Raw genomic sequence first — 20,867 nt, 5'->3', positions numbered from 1 at the left:
GGCACCAGCTGGCGAAAAATACGTCCATGTATCGGCACCGCCATTGGTATTATTCCCTTATAAACGGCGCCTTCCTGCGGAAATTGCAAATAGCGCTCCCGATGGTTGGTTAATGAGTAAAAATAACTCAGGCTGGATGACACGTGAAACTTGTTTGCCAATAAATAAGTAAAACAACCTTTTTGACAGATGAATTTACATTTTATGGGTGCGCAGAATTAGGAACACACCTGCGCAGAGTTAGGAATAATACAATTTAAATGCGCAAAATTAGGTACACATCATATGTTTTCAAAAACGTTTTCAAATGATATAGTTTCAACTGTTTAGTGACATATATTTTGGTTACAAAATGGTTTAAACTTTGGAAAGTCTTAACTGCGCAGAATATGATGGAGTAAGGGTATTTAAATTCTACATCAAAACTGTCTTCGGACGACTTTCAAAGCTTTTCAAGACAAATATTTTGCATTACATAACATGTGAGTAGCTTGATCTTACTCGAAGTTATTGATGTTTTTTTGCCCAAAAACTCATCTTTTAGAGTCGAATATTCCTTTTGAGATGCCTCCAATAAACATTTTTGAACAAACAAATGAAAAGGTCTATTTTTAAGATGAAATTATCAAGAACTTTGAGTAGGAATAAGATATTGACAAGTTCAGCACCGCAAAATGTTTGTCTTGGTAAGCTCAAAAAGTCGTCCAAGAACAATGTGCATGTAGAATTTATAATATATAAGTTGAAGCAAACCAAACATTTTTTCATGGTGACCCTAATGCAACTTAGACAAAAAGCGATAAATCAGTTATGTTAAATGATAGAAAAAAAATTGTACTACAAAGTAACTTGGAATAACTGGGGCTAGAACATTGTCGAACAACGTTTACCTCTATCTATAAAGACATGAAAGTTAGATTAGTTAGAAATTTAGATTTGTTAGAAAGTTAGAAAGTTAGAGACAAACATGCTCTCTATCAGTTTAACAGGTCTGAAGGCAGTTTTAAATTGTTAAAATTTGAATGAACTTCATATCATTACTTGATGTACACGTAGAACACGGAATCCTAACTTATATTCAATCATTTTTCCGTTAATCACTTCACCACTATAACATAAATAATGAATAAACCACAAATTTTGTTTAAAAACTTCTCGCCACTTCCAAAAAAATATGTTATTCTGTAACATAGAATACATGTTTGATACGGAAACCATTATTTTCATTAGACATTTTGATTCAAAAATGTGCTTCTTGGTCGGCACTAACGTTCCAAGTGGAACTTTTGCCTTCTCAACGTAGGTATTACTTACGTGTTTTTATTAGTAGTAGTTACTTGAAATTTCTATGCACAATAACACGTCTTGAACGTATTCTGGGGTGGTAAGCTCTAGAAAATTTTTTGATGTAAAATCCCCCTGCCACGGGAACACCAAATGAGCTTATTGCACCTGAAAAGTCTAATACCCTATTCGCGTCATGAAAACAGAACACGAAGCTTAATGCCGTCGTCGAGAATTACGGAATAGTTTTGATTTCCGATCGAATTTCGATCGAATTACAGAATGCAAAATTGCATTCCGATCGTATAATTCTGACTCAATTCGTTAATAAGAGTCCTCGTATTTCTCTCATAATTGGCATCACTTTTGGTATTCATTTGTTCATTTGAATTCTCTGGAACATATTATTGTGGGGGTATTCTAGTGTAGAGGAACAAATTTCGGACGTTTTTTCGAGCTCTGAACAAATAGAACAAATAACATTCTTTCTATTCATTATTCTATTATTTGTTTACTAACTTTTTAAGAACATGAATATATTCAAACGAAAATGATATTAAACATGTTACAAGCTGATAAAGTGAAGGGGTTCAAAAAAACAGGCCATGGCGTACATGATTTCAGCCCTTCTGGTTGAACTGGTATCTGATATGAACCTCGGAAAAGCTAAAAACAAGTTTCTAGACAAAATGGAGGCCGTTTAAGAAAACTAATTGCTCTCTAGTACGTTTTATAACGATTTCAATTTTTCAAAAAATAGTAAAATTAATGAAATATATTTTTTATTGATCCATGCGACAAAGGATCTATAAAGATGTATTCATATCAAATTTGAAATAAATCGATTCAGTAGAACTTGAGATATCGTGTACGCCAGCTTGGAAAACCTAGTTTCGAGAAAAAAAATCATTTGAAGTTTCAAGTCAAAGTCGTACTAGATTAGATATCGCAATCTCTATTACTCGGTGAATAACGGTATTTACAAAAAAAAATCTTCTAAGGGTACATTCTTGGTACTTCAGAAATACAAAGATTTTTTTTCCAAATTTCTATACTAAAAAAGGGCATAACCCTAATTTCAATTTATTTGCGAGAGAAGTGAACTGCATTCTGGAATTCGATGAGTTCACAATTTGACAAGGACGAAGCAACGGTATGCTTTGAGGTTATACGGACGATTTTAAAACCCGTACCTTCCATGTCATGCAATACAACCGGAACGTTCAAAGGTGGCATGTAACTGCTGGAAACCCGAACCTGTTCAGGACCCCGAATCCTGATCCTCCACATGAAACAAGCAGCTTTCAACTGGTACTATTCGGTAATTATAAGATAAATTTCTATGCGATGAATTCTCGTGAATTTCGAGCAACTCAACAGACTGATACATATTGAAGCGGACACATCCATCCAACCAAACTCAATCAACCAAACGCTAACCGAAGCTGGTTAATATTTGGCACCCGTCTGGGATAAATCACCTTGGCGATTTGCGAGTTGAAGCAAAACACATCTTAACGTTCGGCGCCACCCAAAGCGTGGGCTCGACATTTCAACAAGTAACAAAAAAAACTAACGCGCGTTATTTGATATCGCGGAAGATTGAAATGGGTGAACATACAAAAACCGAGCGTGGTAGTAATCTATCCCTACTTATGACCTTTTATCCGCTCGTTCTCATACAGAATCCAGTGTGTGATCTCAACCGAAAAATTATCAAATTACTCAGAAAAATCGACCACCATCCCTGGGTGCTTACCTGCTTTTTTATTGTAGTAGCTGCTTTAATCCTAAACAGACGTTACTGAAGTAGTTCTTTCCTTTTTGTAGATCTCTAGGTTGCTCAGTCTTCAGAATGAGAATAAGGTTTGCGATGGAACAGTAAAATAAAGAAAATCTGAAATAAAAGAAGAAAAAGAAGAAACGTGGTTTAATTAAAATGAACCATGGTTTTTCATCGCTAATTTGCGCATGAAAATGAATAGGTGAGGTGAAATGTTCGCACTGGATGTTGCCGGTTGCTGATGGTCAACTCCACGCATAGGCCGGGACAAGTGCAATATTAGTATCGAATATCAAAATGTTGCCCCTGTCCTTGCCGATGCGGAGATTGATACATGGCACACACATACACACACGGGGGACGCATTCCCCGCGTAAAAGCACACACAATGAAAGCCCCGGATTTCACACTAATAAATTTAAACTCGTTTCCGGTCGCCGCCGGGATCATACAAAATAACGTTTTGCGTTTCGAGAAAAATCAACCAAAAACAAAATAACACGGCCTATTTATCTGTTATCGATGTGTAACGGCATTGGCGTGTTTTGGAATATCTGTGCTCCACTTCTTTTGTCGGTGCCATTTCCGACAGCTGCCCGAAAGGGCAATTGACACCATCCAGAAAACGTGCTCACATTTGCCAGCTTTAATTTCCGACTTCGTCGATAATTTCATCACCGCAAATTGAGCCCAACAATAAAATATAGAAGAGACTTAAAAGGAAACACACTTCGATCGCAATAAAACGGCATTCGTCGCCACAGCCGCCATATTTGTGATAAATTAGCGTAGCGAACTGCTCACGCTTATGCTTTCGGCGCCGAGATGATGCGAAAGCAAGCCACCTTCCAGGGACGTTCTGCTAACCCACAAGATTGAGATGGATAGTCGATGGCACTGGGTCGTTCGACGACTCGTCTCACCGTTTCTTGCCGAGATCTAGTCGGTACCAGGTTTTTTGTGGAGAACAAGGGCAACCAACAAAGGCGGCACAAAATGCTGGGGTAATAGCTATCATCAAGTTGAGAATCCTTCCCGGGAATTCTTGTCAAAACCGTGAACGAAAGGCAAAGGAACCGTTTTAGGATACGTCCATCGCAGGGAAATCTCGGAACATTGTTTGTCCCACGAACGAGAACCCTGTTATTTAGTCAATGAAACCTATTATTTCGGTTTACCCAAAATCGAAACGATCAAAGCGGGGCAAAGAAGTCTTGTCCATTTTGAGGCACACAACGAACGGGTGGAAATTCGATGCACAAAAATCACGAACAAGAGGAGTGTGTGAAGATGCACACATTTTTCGAGGTTACCCGTCTGAGAAAAGGTAGCCGTGCTCTCGTTGGTCAGGTAATTTGATATTGCAGGAGAGACCAAACGCAAGAGCTTCTTTTCTCACAGAGTACGGAGTGTTGCTACCGGTGCCGGCACCGCAACAGGTTCCGGCGTAACTCGATACACTGTGCGTCCACTATTTGATATTGTTCTAGTGATTGGATTTAGAATGCCTCCTCTTCTGGGTTGTAGCAACAGGTTGTGGGACAGTGTTGTTCCTCGTAACGATCACTATTTCAGTGGTGTGAGTGTAAATCGCACAAAGGAGACAACGACCGGAAATGGGCATTAAACACTTTTATACTGTTTTTTCCCCTTCTGTTCTGAGCTCGATCAGGTGACGCAACTCCACCGCTTCCCATGACGTTATTTGAATGCCCTGCCACCCGATGTGATAAATTGTTATTGCAGGTTTCCGATGATTTTCACCAAAACGGAGATCGATACTGCAACAATTGGGGGGTACCCGGGCGGGTGGTAGACCCACAAGTCAAACCACTAATCAAAAATATACTGTTAAATATAACGGAATAATATCGAACCCAAGCGCAAACAGACAAATGATGTATACGGAGAGAAGCAAAAGAAAAGAGCACAAGTGCTTCACAATCGTGCACAGGTAGGGAGGTGTTCGGTGAGAGGAAGGAGCGATGCTTTTCAGCCAAACTTCGTCTCGCGACGTTTGTTCGGTCTGCGGGATTACCTGTGTCGATCACCATATCGAACGTGCGATCGAAAATAAACAGTAATTAAATGGGCTTTTGGAGAGATCTCGTGGTGACACAGACGGACGGACAGACGAATGGAACAGTCTGATCAACATGCCAACACAAGCCATTACCGGTCGAAACGAATTCACTCCATAAAGCATCGACCAAAACCGGGAAGGGGGCACACCTTTCTGCTGATAAGTGCGCGCCGCTCTTCTCGTTGGTTTTGTCACGTTTTTAACGGTTCCGAGCCGCTGCCGGCTGTGTGTAAGTGGTCAGTAAAACGGAGCCAGAGAGCGAAAACCGAAGAACGATAACGATCTCGAACCTTCCGCTGCTGACATGGCGGCTCGCTTCCTGACATTTTGGGGCATAACGGGATGCTGTATCACGACTCGAGACGGTCTCCCACCGAGAGTTGTATGATGATCAAGTGTGTAGCAAGCGAGACTACTCACGTCCGATCGGGTGCAACATTGTGTGTGAGTAGCATGAATAACTCTGGCCTTTGGTCGCTAATCAATGGAAGCGCTTGCGCGCTCTCCCTCTCTCTCTCTTTATCTGATTGGTCGGTACGGTCGCCAAAGCTGAGTATAATTCTCCGCTTCGAACGGTACATTCAATAACAAATCATACGCAAAATTTTTCCAAGTCGATCAACACCTCATTAAAATTCCTTTTCCTCCTCTCCGCTACAAACGAATAGTTGACTGACATCCTAATGCGACCGATGGTCACTGGAGCGGAGAACGAGGGGGAAACAAGAAATAATTTACCTATTCATAACTCACTATGAATCAAGCACTGTGGAACGCTCATAAATAACTCTTTCAAAAAACTCGCTGAAAGACACTCGGTTCCAGTCCAAGTTGGCCCTCGGAGCGTTAAATTTATCCAGCCATTGAATGCCCCCACAGACCATCCCAGCGAAGCCCAGTCGTATGTCGCACTTGAACAAGTACCGGACAAGTTCACGTTCCGCCTAGCGGGGACTTATTCAAATTGAGCGCTTTCTAGAGCGTCGCTCCTATCGACGTCAACAATTGTATTGTTCACCTGGACCAAGAGGTTGCCGCATCTTGGATGGGGATCCATTTGAATACAGAACGACCGTTGCTTTTACTAATCCACTGACTCTATCTCTCGCCGGCTTACTGCATCGCGATGGTTCAGATGATACGAGAAATAAATTATTTATCTTCATCAGCGCTCTGAGTATGTCGCTATTGAACTTGAATTTCGTCGAACTTGCGACAATCCCGTGGGGCTAAACCGCGGCCGCAGCGCGGAGAGAAACCACCACCTAACGGATTTCACGTCACAACAACACATTTAGAGGTCGCGAGCGCTTTCCCCCAGTAACGGTAAAAATGTAAATCTGCTCCAAGCTTGACACTCGATCGTGGTGCTCCCAATTCACGCCTCGGCCGCCATGGGCCGCCTACGTTGACTAACGTTCTCTCCATATACACGCAAAAAAAAACTGTTAAGCTGTTACTCAATAGCGATATTTTTCAGATGTAAGAAGGCCATTCAACCCTTTTTTATATCCTCCCGCTTGACCGGGAGAGAAGGATGATGATACAGAACTCGAGGACCGGCCTCGCTGTGCGCACGGAAGCTGCTCATTTTTATTCATACCCACTCACTTACTCAGTTATTTATTTATGGATATGATAATGCGCATAGCCCGGTGTTGTTTTTGGTCATCCCAACACTCACTGCCTGATGATGCAGATAAATTCCAATAACGGACTTTTCCGATTTAATTGTTTGCTTTGGACTTCCACCGCTGCCGGCTGCCACCAGTGTTCGGAGGGGCCGTTCACTGCAACACGAAAATTGAGGACGTTTAGCATGCACACGTGAACTCCACCAGTAACGCGCATCGCGATCGAGCTTGACCCCTGCGACCACAACCAATAGTAACTGACTCCCAATAGATCGAGGGATCGTTCAACTTTTACGGCGCGAGGGGCCTTCTCCGAACCAAATTACGACCGGGGAGGAGATGGTTTTTATCTATTCCAGCGGGTTGATTGCGCAAATTCCACCGCCAAACGATCATCAATCATCACGAATTGTGGAGTCGCGGTGTTCACTCTTCCTCGGATGATCACGGGGAACCTTGTTATTTAATAGAATTTCAACATAACAGTCCTTCGTACCTCTCCCAACCACGACCATGTTGTTGCTAATCTATCCAGCGTTGATCGTTTTGTTTTTGATCCGATGTTGCCAATGATCGCTGTTATCAACTCGACAAGCATAAATTCCGTGTATTGCATTGCTCATCCCTTTTAATACAACAATTCATCGAAATCATCGCGAAGCCACCGATTATGGCGTCCGTTCGATACTTAGATCACAGTGTTATTACTTCACACGTCGCTTACTACATTAATGACAGTCACTGGACACATTTTGCTTCCACACTTCGTATTCCGATTGTTGACTGCCAAACCAAAGTTGGAGAAAAAAAACCATTGTTACACGGCTCATTTTTGTTTGAACCTTTTTTTCTAAGAAATGGATGTGGATGTATAGGTGTGTTTCGTTCGTTTATTGGTGTTGGTGTCACTTTCACCGACAACATCTAGCATTCAAAATGCGAAATAAGGTTTGATATATTTTCTATCCAATAATCCTAAAGGGTGAGGCAGAAAAAGATGCAAAGATGATTAAACTTCAAAATTGAGTAAAGTAAATTTTGTGTAACTGATTACTTATTTCTGTTGACAGTGTATTAGTTTACGTTTACGTTCAAGTGCTGCATCAGAACATCGGAATTGCCCTATTGCAAATTTGTGAAAATGTATGCCAAAGAAGTGATTACGATTTTGCTGCTCGCTCAGAAGATGTCGAAAGAGATTGCCAAAGGTGTAGATTTGTCATTTGGCCACCGTTTGTCACATCAAAAAAGTCTCTACAGGATGGTCCTAAGCAGCGGAATCCTAGAAGTGGGTTCCGTGATCAAATAGTTCTTTGCATAGATTGCTCGAAACCTGGTACGTTTCGTCAGGAAACCTGCCAAGGAAGCCAAAATTTCTGAGAAATCCATGCGCAGGATCATCAAAGACTTGCACGCATCAGTAAGCTGGTTACATTGCTTGTTAAATTTAATAAACTTGATATAATTTCAATGTAAAAGATACATAGATTATCAGGTCATGTAAAAGACTTCAAATTATTGTAAAAATACTAGTGCAGTGGCGTCGACTGGGGGGTGCAGAGGAGGCGATCCGCTCCCGGGTGCATGATTTTAGGGGTGTAGAATACACGGAATTAATATGAAGAAATTGGATAAATTTGATTTCTGACGGGGGATGGGGGTGCCAATCGACTCTCCCACCCAGTGTGCGACGCAGACTCTTCCCTGGTTGCGACGCAGACTCTTTCCTGGATGCGAATGTTTCTACTTTTCTGGCGAAAGGGGAGTACAAATCAACTCTTCCGCCCCGGGTACAAATGCTTCACTCGACGCCAATGAATAAAAGCATTCAGATTCCTGATTTGGTATTAAGATTCTTCATTCTTATTCACGGATTTTAATTTCTAAATTTAGATTCTGATTCCATTTTCAGATTCTAATACATAATCCAGATTTATATTGTAAAGTCAGATTCTAGATTCGGACTCCTATTTCAAATTCTAGAATCCAGAGCATCAGGTCTCAGTTCATGTTCCTGGTTCCAAATTCTAACTCTGACTTTGTATACAGAAATTGATCAGACTCTAGATTCAGATTTCAGACTTTTAGATTAAGAACACGAAGTCGGTTATTTTCAGCTTCTAATTTTACTGTCTACACCCAAACAAACGTTGGCAAAAAACATTTCATCTTTGGCAGAAATGATGCCATTCCGTGTGCTAGAGAGTCAAATGCGCAAATAATGAGCTATTTTAAAAGCTTAAAAATGGTTTGTATGTATGCGAGCAGACATCTCTTTCTTTTTTCTTTTCTCATTTCATTTGGGATTGTGCCAAAAAAAAAGTCCATACGACGTCAATGGGGATCGAACCAAGGCCGGCTGGAATGCTATTAGCTATTTCACACGACCACGCTATTCACATGACTAATGATGCTTCGGTAGTTGTTCAGCAAATACGTGATAATATTGCACCTGATTATATAATGAAGTTGGAAAGTGTTTTCAACGAGTAAAACAGGAGCGCATGAAGGAGAACAATATATATCTCGGTCTGGGCCGTGTATGTGGCAAGGTATGCGGAAAGCTTATTTGTCTTTTGTTCCACTCGCATCGTATAAATCTCATATTGCTGTAGCATGTATATTATACAAATGCTTACCAGTGTTTGTGAGCATGTTTGTATTTTAGCATTTTCTATATTAAAATTGAATTTAAAAAATTAATTAAAATTAAAAATAATAAGGGCATAGCAAAGGTAGGTGCAATTGAAGGCGAAAATTATCAGCGACAAATCGCCTTCAATGAATTTTATTCTTTAGTTCGTAAAAATACCATCGTTAACTGGCAACGCAAATGGAACGAAGATGAATTGGGCCGGTGGTTTCACTCAATTTCCCCTAAGGTTAGCCTCAAACCGTGGTTCAAAAGTCTGGACTTGAGTCGGGACTTTATTCGCACCTTCTCTCGACTCATGTCCAATCACTGTTCGTAAGATGCGCTACTCTTTCGTTTCAATCTTGCCAGTAGCAATTTCTGTGTTTGTGGCCAAGGTTACCACGACATCGAGCACGTTGTTTGGTCGTGCGAGGTGTATCTTGTTGCCAGATCGAATTTAGAAAACTCCCTTCGGACCCGAGGTAGACAGCCCAATGTACCGGTGAGAGATGTGTTGGCTCGGTTAGACCTCGATTACATGTTCCTAATATATGTTTTCCTTAAAACTATCGATCTTCGTGTGTGATTGTCCGTACACCCTTATCCTCTCCTTTTTTTTCCTTCGCGAGCGACTGTTTCCCTTCTGACTAACTATAGAATAAGCTTAAATGTATATACATAATAGATATAATAATAGATTTAATAATTGAGTATGATGAGCGTGAGTGTGAATGCGAGTGTGAACATTGTACAATATCCTTATATCCCCTCCTTTTCCAAAAGAAACTATGTCACCCTTCTAATCTCGAGTCGACCGCGAGTAATCGGTTTCCTACTTTATTAACCCTAGATTTAAGGAAACATGTTGATATATACTAATAAAAGTATAGCTAAGAGTTCGGCTCCTTTAAACCTATGTAACTGAGCCTGTAAAAATAAATGACTTAAATTAAAAAAAAAAATAATAAGGGGTTTTCAATGACTGAAAGAACACTCTTTTTAATCGTGATACCGTATTCATGTTATAAAACTGAACTTTGTAACTCAAACGTTATAGGGAGTAATCTAAAGTACCAAATCTATTTGTACATTTTACATTTTATTATGTAAAGAAGTAAAGTACTGGTAAAAAGTCATTGCGGCCTGCGGTTATAATGAAAAATTTGATTCGGACTGCAACACGCCTATTCCTATAATTTTCCAGTAACTTCTGCCAAAATTCGTTATTATAATATAAATTTACTTTCAGACACAATTTTTGCTCAAGATTCTTGTTTCATTTGCAAATGACAGGTTTCTTCGATGCATGGAATACATATTTGATAAAATTTCAACATTTTTACTTTAACATATCAATGTTATAGTCAAAGAAGAGACGGGAAAAGACGTATACAACAAAATAAAAACGGGAAAAACTTTCTTTGGGTTTTTTCACTTACCAACACATATGGCCTACCACTTTTATTTATATAGATTGAAAATATATGAATGTGTTATTTCGTCCAAAATCCATTTCCACCTTCGAACAAAGATTAATTTCGTTAGCGCAAACATCGAATGGATTAATAACGCTCATCATGATGTAATTTTCAAAAATATGGGATTCAATTTTCCGAATTTTCCGACATTTCTTCAGAGTTTTCTGATTTTTTTTCGATTTTCATCTACGGGAAGAAACGACGAATACAACAAACTAAAGACGACTCAAATCGGGCCATTCCTTCTTCGGGTTTTGCGCTAAGCCACGCATTTGGTCTTCAATTTTTATTTATGTAGATTTATTTTCTGGTTTTTTTTTCGAAATTTATTCTGAGGTCAATGTAATGCATAAGAAATCGATGACGCGATCCGAATCCACCGCCGACCCGCCATCGGAGCACCGGTTAGTTTGAAACATATGATACGATCCTTTAGAAATATATACGGTATACGTTGCCCGGTTAATTTGATGATCCAGGGGGAGAGCCGAAACAACGTTTTCGCCAGAAAACTTGGATATGCACGATACCCTTTTCACATTTTCAGACAACAAAAAGTAGCGCGCGGGTGCAGATTATTACCACAACAGCAACAAAACAATCTCTATCGTTTCGACGGAAGGCCGGACTTTTGATGGTAACCTTGGACGCCAGGACGGCAACAATTTGTGTTCGTGCAAAACCTCAAAAACCTCATCATCACAGTCCGCCTGTAGTCGCCGCCCCGTGTGTCACCACCGCTTCTCTGATTAACTCCGTGTGCTCCGAATCAACAATTGGCTAGGAAGACCAAACCATATAATTATTAATATTTTTATTTCATCAGCCGTTCGCCTCCCTCGCCAAACCTTGCGTTGTTGGCTGGCTTTGTAACGCTTTACCGCCTTCGCCTCTCTTGGGCCACCGGCCAGTGTGCTGCTTATAATTTCCCTTTGTTGGCACTGCTGTGGTTAAGTCTTCCGCAGACGACGTAAAGCTAATCGTTGGAACACTTAAAAATGCAGCCCAAAGCGACGCGCGCGACTTTTGATTTCAAAATCATCATGGAGTTTACAGCGTCGACGGCAGCGTCACTGTGGAAGGAAACCACGGTACGCGAGCGTTGTTCTGGTAGTTTTAATTATACTTAATATGTCTTTGAAATAAATTGACTGATTTATACTTCTTTGCCTTATTTTCTCTGCGGCCTCTCGATCTTCACTTTTGACGCTGCCTCGAAACATATGGCACAAGCTTGCCTAGTGGTCTTGAAAACTTTTCCATATGTCTTTAAACGCTCCATATGTCGTAATCGTCGTAGTCTTCTATGGTTCCCGTAAATTTTCCGGTTACATTTTTTCACTACCACTGATTGACAGTTGATCTTCTGCTGACCGATTTGGCGCGAATAGCATTCCCTCAGGGCTAGGTGCAATTTGGGGGCTTCATAATCTTCCGACGGTAAATTCCTGTAATTTGCCATTCGATACACACCCAAAAAAAGTCAAGTTGCGCCGTCTGGCGGAAAAAGACTGCGACGAAAACAAAAAATGGAACCGTCTGCTTTTCGGTTTTCAAAAAAATAGATTCGCCCAGCTCAAACAATGCGTCCAACGAATGACAGAACACGTCGCTCGCGGAACGATGTTTCCGATACGTCCGACGCCGCGTTGCGTGTCAGGCACCAATTTGTCGCTTCACTGATCTTTGGCATAGTGCGCTCGGAGGAGAAACAACAGCTAAAATTAACCGACAAAATATCGGAACAACCCAAAAAAGATGAGTCTGTCTGAGCCAGCAAAATTTGAATTTAATTACTGTTAAAAATTATGGAAATTGAACGAATTTCATGTTGCTCGTTGCATATTATCAATCACACAAATCGTTCGAAACCAGACATTCGACAAACATTGTGGCCCTGCTTAACATTCCTGAATCATAACACAAATCATAGAAACCGCACATGGCCCCAATTACACATCGGGGTATGAACAGTTGGTCTTAAAAGTAGTCACACTCAGCAAATGCCACCATGTGATATCAATTTATTTATCATCCCGTTTTATAAATCCACCACGTCGCCTCGAGCTCTTCGCGTCCAGCATACGCCTCCACCACGTCTCGCGCGTCTTTCTGGAAATCGCGCAACGTGTTCTGTTGTGTTACACAGTGGAGAACTCGATCGTGAAAGGAACTCTTTGTACAAATTAGAATTGAATGAAGTTACAGAGCGCGCCGGTCACCGCTAAATCGCTGATGGCAGAACAAACTATTGCTCCGGGGTAAATAAATATTTGATGTATGCTCGGATACATACATTGGGACCGATGCGTTAGATCTGTGGCAGAAATAGATTGTGACATTATGAACATGGTTTGGAATGTTATTCGAACGATCATGGAGACGCCATCCGCGGAGACGGGGTATACCAATTCGATCGTTAGTATTATCGTTCTATTGTGTCACTGATTGAAGCGTAAAGAATTCTGCATACATGCAATGAATGCAGGTGCGTTGAGTGGTTCTATCTAAGCCCGATCAGAACTCAGATCATCGAACAAAATCACCCTCGTCTAGCGTTACAACAGACTAGTAAAAACGTCCGTTTTGACTCCGCAAACATATTGCCTGCTTGAGCCGAGTCTCTTCTGTGTACAGTAGACACTCTGTGTTAGTGCTAGTTCGGCTTCACGGTTCAGAAAACACCATCATTTATAATGTTATTTCTTCTGTATCTTTTACACCCCCTCTTACCCTACCACATGTTCAGTAAATACGTGGCACCGCTGCGTCTGAATGCCATGGTATAAGCCGTGTATAAGTTTTTGCTGTGTCGAAAATGATCCGACTGTGTGTCATTGTGCGGGGAGTAAAACACTACTAGTTCGTTGTCCCCGCAGGCAGGCACCTCTTCAGAGATAACCTCGAAAGAAGCGTTTACTTCCAGAATCTAGAACTATACACTATGGCGTACAAGTCGCCTTTTGACTCGCCTAAGCTACCATCGAAAAGCACGATATAATACAAGCGCTAGCGTGTGCAGTACCTCGGCGATTTGGCGGTGGCGTACATAAGAAAGTGAACGTTGTCCTTCACCATATGCGCCGACTGGCAGTGATCGTCTTCACAATTCGAAATGATTGCGATTATCATAATACATGCCAATTCGACGCCACCGCCGCACAGACAAAAAAAACAATGGTTTTCCCGGTGTTGGCCCACCGCGAGTGATCCCCCTAGCAGACCTGTTTCGTGTGGGTTGAAGTCGTTGGAACTTAAGGTTTCCACGTACACCGATCAATCTTATGCAGGTAATAGTCGTTGTAAAGAAAACTCCTGGAAAATAGATTTGGCCTCTGTGAAACTAGAGCGTATTTTGAGATTATCGATAAATTGTCCTATAAAAACACATTGGAATGTGAGAGGAGCAACGGAATAGATGCATCACTCTTGATGAAATCTGATGAGCACGGTAGAATGTTACCTTAAAATTGAAGAAGTACTGTGTTACGGTTCTTCCATATGGTTTACATCGCTCTTACTAACACCATTGAACGATATAAAGGATCAAGCTTGTACCAGAGAATGGTTTTTAACGTAAGACAACGTCTTTCATCAAGGGTGCCACATCAGAAAACAGGTCACATTTTTATGAAATAGTTTCAACGTTAATAATAAGTTCTTGTTGGTTTGCATACGAATAATCTAATCGGAAATTCTTTAAAATTTGCTTGATAGGCTATAGGATGATTTAAGTTAAAAAAGATTGAAAGCATTCCCATGTATGGGAATTTGTTCTGCTCATTTGTGTGCTTACCCAGCAACCTTGCAAGGGCAATAATGAATCATCAATAAATCATCTTCAACTGCTTCTACAAAACCATGCAAACCATCGGCGCTTCTCAGGGTTACCAAAACTTTCTACTAGAGAGTTATTTATAAAATTTAACTGCATTCTGAAGTAATATTCGAATTGATGAACAAACAAACCAAATAAAATAATTCCGCAGGCCTACGTTAACAATACAGTCGTGCCTTTCACATGATAGTCTTTCCCAATTATGTATTAGCTTCATATGTAGCAGACTTATTAACCCTCCTATACTCGCGCATTAGAACTCTGCCTGCGAATGACGTATCTCTATAGTAGCATGTCCGAAAAAAAACCTGAAACTATTGAGAACCAGAGCAGAGGGTCCAAAGCCTCTAAGGAGGATGGTTTTCATAGCTGTTATCCATGGTTATTACGCAAAGAAATAAATGGATAAATACCTAAGTCATGAACGCTTTATGTGACCTTCTCAGGTTAAAAATAAATCGTCTATTCATGGAATATAGAAGGATTTTCTCGGCGACCTTCTCAAATTGCTAAAAATAACCTCGAGACAATTAAAAAGATTTTGAAGTGTAATACGAGTGACGAATAAAAATATATAGTTCGCGTGTTTTTAAAGACATTTTCTCAGTGGCCTTCTTGGGTCAGAATGGATATTATTTTCTGAAGCTCGTCTCGCTGAATAGTTGAGAGTTCGCATTGAAATTGGTGGGATTCTTCTTACCCATTCCCAATAACAATTTATCCTTCCATCACAATCGCAAGGGACCCACGCTTTAGAGATGACCCTTCTGGCCTTCGGACGGCGAATATCATAGTAACATTCCTTCTCTTTCTCTGGTGCCTGTAAACACGTGGTCGGCGTCGTTATTGACCTTTCAAAGCTCGATTCACTAAAACTTGCACAATGAGAATGGTTTGATACTCCCAGGTCTATTACGAAGAGAGCTCAAGCTCATACTCCTATACTCGCGCATACGGTCTCACAGACCAAGAATCAATAATTGTTTTGAGGAGGCTGAATTGAATGACGATTAAAACTGAACGAGGTTGAAGAAAAAATATTTTCTGTGGTTTTTTCATTCAAGTATATCTATATCTTTAAATAAATAGCAATAACCCCTAAATATGCACAATAGCGTTATTATAGCGGCACGCATAGTCTGTGACACCGTCCGCGTCCGCGAGTGAACGAGTTATGATTTTGCGTGCGAGTACAGAAGGGTTAACACAGGTCGGATAGCCATGGCGAAGTATTCCAACAAAAAAAAATCAAGCTAATTGGAAAGATAAACCAAAATGGAAATATTTTGACGAAAAAAACCGCAATACTTAGCCAAAATTAATTCATCCAAAGTTTGAGAGAGTGTGCAATAAGTTTGCAGCTCTTTTATCAACCATGAAAAAATGGTAATCTGTGTATAAATACGTAATCGTACAACGATTGGAGATGATCCTCGCAAAAGATGGCCAACGCCAAATTGCAGTCGCAGAAGATGGCAAGGGAATTGATAATGGTTCTAGATTATTGACGATTAACGTAGCATGAGACAGTTATGGGTGTGAGTTGTGGTTGTTTGGTATGTGGCATCAGTGATAATCACACTTAGTGTAGTGTTGCTTTCAGTGAAATTAGTGAAATTCACCAAAAAAGAAATGGCCTAATCTATTGACATATCATATAACTTAGACAGAAAAACTTCAGTATTTGGAAAATTGGTGTATTTGTTCGGTGCGGTTCCTTCAAAGCAGTGTCGTTTTTCCCCCTATACCAGGGATTCTTAAACTAGTTTGGGCAAGAGAGCAGTTTTGCAGAATGAAGTGATACCTCAGACCCCCATAGCCAAATTTTTTTAAAAATGCTCTAGTTTTTTTGTTATTCGAACAAAATTCTTACCAAGTCGAAAGCTTTGCGATTGCACCTGAAGGAATTGTACGCTAAAACATATTGCTTTGAACGGACTTGTTCAAACCTTTCTACTCGCCGAATTTTTCGTCTTGTACGAACCGTGCACAAGTTCGGTTGCATCAACTTTTTAAGTTTTTGGAAAGTACAACAATAATACTTTCTACTAAAATATTATTCATTCTAATAACAAGTAGGTTCATGTAATACAATTTACACAGTATCTTTAAAGTTTCAAAACAGAACTTGTGTTTATTATGAGTGTCAATTTTTAGACCACGTCGACCCCCAAAATCAATATTCGTATATGTAACGTATGTAATGTATATGTAGGTAACCAATATCGACCCCAAGTGGTCCACTTCGAGTATCACTGTATCCATCGATTGGGAGCACGAATTAGTTTGGTCTGTTTTCCGAAAATGGATCCGACTATGGTTTTTTTTCTCTATTATAGTGACTTTCAATACATTTCGGCTGGTTCGTTACTTTGATTTCCATTTTTGGAAGAATGTCGGGAGTGAGAATTGAACTCGTGATCCCTGCGTGAGAGGTATAGATGCTACCACTACGGCAGATCGACTTCACTCCCGACTGTGATAAATGGTTCATAGTGACAGACTTTTCCGTCGGTTTCAGATAGATTTTTTATATCTACTAAGAAGATTCAGCTAGTTTTGCTTTGAGTTGCGTCCTGATTTTTGCTGTTTGAGAGGCAAATTGCAGGTCATTTTCTGCTTAATTCACAAGAAAAGTTCAGTTACATGGTTATAAATTGAGGTTCGTTATAACAAACCTTTTCCCTCAATTTTTGAACTTTTGATGAATTTAAATTAGGTATGCATTAGGTTCACAATAGTAAATCGTAAATAGCAATCAAAATGTGAACTTTCTACTGAACTGAAACTTCGCCAAGAATTGCCGGGCTACCATGATTAAGTCAGTATGTTACACGGAGATAATCTAATACTTTGACATTTTATGATAATCGAACTTTATCCAAACAGTGTATCTGCATCGCAAATTTTTAATTCGGAATTTTTCGGGGAAAATGGAGCAAACGGTGTGCATGTTAACAGCTCTCGGGCATGCGTATAAACTGTGAAATTCGAAATTCAAAAAATGGTTGTTTTCATAATTTTAAATAAAAAATTAAGGATCTAGGAATACTTATCCGAACCAAATATTAAACCCCAGCATTGGACGTTTGTATGATACACAAACCAAAAAAGGCTTACAATTCCAACGCTTTCTCTTCGCTGCTGAAACAGGCCATCGTGAAAAAGGCACGAATATTTCGCGTTAGTTCGAATACGAAGAACCTAAAACGCAGGGACCGTTCGCGGTCGTAGTAGAACCCCTTCAAAAGAGGAAAAACCGTACAATACGAAGATAAAAAAAAAACAAAGAAAAAAACGACCAATGAAACAAAATTCATCCGATTGAAACTTTCAAACGAGGCACAAACAAGACGCGCGCGCGGGCTAAAACAAATACTAACTATATATTTTTTTGTTTTCCTAGTTCTTCTTTATTGAGTGTCTCATTTTTCGTTTTTGCAATTCAGGAAACACGAGCTTTATCATCATTATTACTCACTAGCGATACACTTGTGCGAAGTGTGGTGCTCTGAAGAGCGTGATCATCACCTCGCCACGATGAGACCGATGCGTTCACTTTTTGTTTTCGATGCGTAATGTAGTTTGGGAAAAACTAATATTTTGGCTTACCTTTTGTAAAGCGTATATCGATTGCTCCGTGTTGTCGAATCTACAGGATGAACCACGTCGGAAGGCGTTGGACGGAATTTCAGGAAAAGCTTTTCATCCGCGCGATAAATGCACAATAAGTTCTCAGTTGTCCCGCTCTCGTTTATAACGTCAACAGGAGATGATTTTTCATTTAGTTATATCGCAGCTATGATTACTCGTTAAAGCGATTATCGGTGATGGAAATGCGTTCTTTGTATTCTCGTTACTGCGTGTGTTTGTTTTGAGTTTTGATTTTTGTTTGAATTACTTCCTAAATTGCGGTGCACTCTTACGGCTAATGAAATACTTGTTGCTTGAATCGGTTTCGTTTCGTATTTGGAGCGATTGCAGTGCGTAGATTTGTTTTGTGCGTTGCTTTGCGTATCTTACTGGGTACGGGGTTACATTAATTAAGTTTTATAAGCATTTGACTGAAATCACAAATTGTCAATCTTGAAATAAATAAAGCGCTAGAGCTAAGTACTAAGGAGTAACGATAGTCCACTAATGATTCCTATGTGTCACACTATGATTTCAGCTGATTTCCTTCGAGGATCGATCTTTGGTACGCAGCGGTTCGTGTTCCTATTTTTGCACTTTTCTTCCCTGGAAACTGGCCGGCCGGACGATCAAAAGTTAGTGAACCAAGTCCAAACTAGTCGTCGCGCTTCCACTGCCTTTTTCCCCCTTTCGAGAACACACAGCCAACTTAGGCAGAACTTAAAAACTTCTTTTGTGTTCCTCACGCTAAAGTCGCTTTCCGAGAGCGCGCGCTGTTCATGTATTATTTTCCTGCTTCTCTCGGTTTACCGTGTTTTTTTATGCTTGCCTTATTTAACGTCGTTTCGGTTCGACAATTTTTCACTTGAACACCACGAGCGAGCACAGAGTCGGAGTCCTCGCGAGGGCGAAACATCGGCGCGATATGATTCACGTAACTACTAAACGCACTCTTCTCTTGTCAATCGTTGTCGACTAATTACACTGAGCTACTAGGGCCCACGCACAATCGGCCCTAGAACCGTACAATGTTTTCTTCTTGTGTAGCCAAAGGATCTCTTCAAATTTACTCACTTCGGCTGCTGCTGGTTATGCTGCTGCAAAAGCGTCCAGCTTCGACAACTGCGCGCGCACTAATGAGATAACTTTAGCCGAACGAGCAACGAAAATGCTATTCCGAACCCCAAGTCGGTACGGACCTCTGGCCGTATAGTCAGACACAGCAACAGCAGGCTCTTCCGTGCTGTACCTTCTCTCTTTCCTTCGGGCTGTTTGTCGCTCTCGCATCTTGGGGTCGTACGTATGTGATGTGTGTGAGCGAAAGGGGGAGAGAACGATTTGGAAAAAAAACAAGGGAATGTGATGTGAACTACAAACACGTTTACTAGTCACAGGCCCCGTCATCGTCATCGTCGTTGTGTTGTCGAATTATGCTGCTATGCGCTCTGTTTGCACCGAATTAAAGTGTCTTGTGCAGTTTAGAATGTGGTGGTGTCGCTCAGCATAGGAGTTATTCATGTAACAGTATGCTTTGGTGGCATTTACCGTTGGCGGGCTTCATCTGCTATCAGGTTGTTTGACATCAAGTGACAAAATTTAGCTTAGATTTTCAAGTATCCACAGTATAACATATAAATCATATGTAATATAATATAGACCTTATATATATGAAACAATATTTATGTTAAGGAATTTTTGCATATGCATTCTAACAAACTTTTTTGTTTCGCAAATTTCGATTTTGAAGGTCTTTCGTACGATAAATTCTTGTATATCTGACTACGAGTTTGATTCAAATTTGGAAATACAGTACCCGTTCAATTGTGGCACAGTTCGTTCTAGCACAATGTTTTTTTTTAAATAATGTTTATTAATACAACATGAGCTACAACTAATTTTACAACACTAGGTATTACAAATCGAAATCTTGAGGCATGTAGACAACAACTTGTGAATCAGCTTATTTTGGCCTCTTTGCAACCATAGGCCCACGCAGTGACGTAGTGTACGGGAAGCGAGGGGGCGGTCCGCCCCGGGTGTCACCCGTACATTTTTAAAAAAAAACAGAAAGTGGGTTTTTGAATCGTTTGAAGTTGAATTGTTTGAAGTTGAATCTGATTCCATTCTGAATGAATGAATAAATGAATATTGGGGGACTTGGAAAACGAGAGCGTTACGTTGGAGGATAAAAGGTTTTATACATCCAATATTGGATACGAAAAAATCCTACTGATGGGGAAGAATAATCTTCAGAAGCTTCCCTATTAACTTGATTGAAAAATCACAAACCGAAGTGCATTTGATCGCAGTATTATATGAATAGAAAACATTAAAATATGAACTCTTTCACTTAAATGTAATTTTCAATTCCAAGAGGAACTGGCAGATAGACCAAGAAACAGGAAGAGACGAGCCACAGTGGTACGAAACTAAAAAAGACGGAAAAAGTGCTCTTCTATATGAAGTGGTATCATCCAGCTATCACTAGAAACTGACTTG

General features: G+C 40.3%; 1 protein-coding gene across 3 annotated transcripts in view; it reads right to left on the bottom strand.

Annotated features, from left to right (window-relative positions):
* Nucleotides 1–19,489, bottom strand: part of LOC129779668 (uncharacterized) — a 37,957-nt gene extending 18,468 nt beyond the window's left edge. For all 3 annotated transcript variants that reach the window (XM_055787277.1, XM_055787279.1, XM_055787278.1), the window contains exons 1-2: nt 18,348–19,489; nt 3,044–3,181 (exon numbers count right to left, since the gene is read on the bottom strand). The gene's annotated coding sequence lies outside the window, so the exon portion shown is untranslated. The remainder of the gene's footprint in view (nt 1–3,043; nt 3,182–18,347) is intronic.
* Nucleotides 19,490–20,867: the final 1,378 nt, after the last annotated feature.

This window comes from Toxorhynchites rutilus, chromosome 3, assembly GCF_029784135.1.
Source record: "Toxorhynchites rutilus septentrionalis strain SRP chromosome 3, ASM2978413v1, whole genome shotgun sequence".
In the NCBI taxonomy this organism is placed as follows: domain Eukaryota; kingdom Metazoa; phylum Arthropoda; class Insecta; order Diptera; family Culicidae; genus Toxorhynchites; species Toxorhynchites rutilus.
The sequence above is the reverse complement of the archived record's forward strand: the minus strand, read 5'-3'. Positions and strand labels throughout refer to the sequence as shown.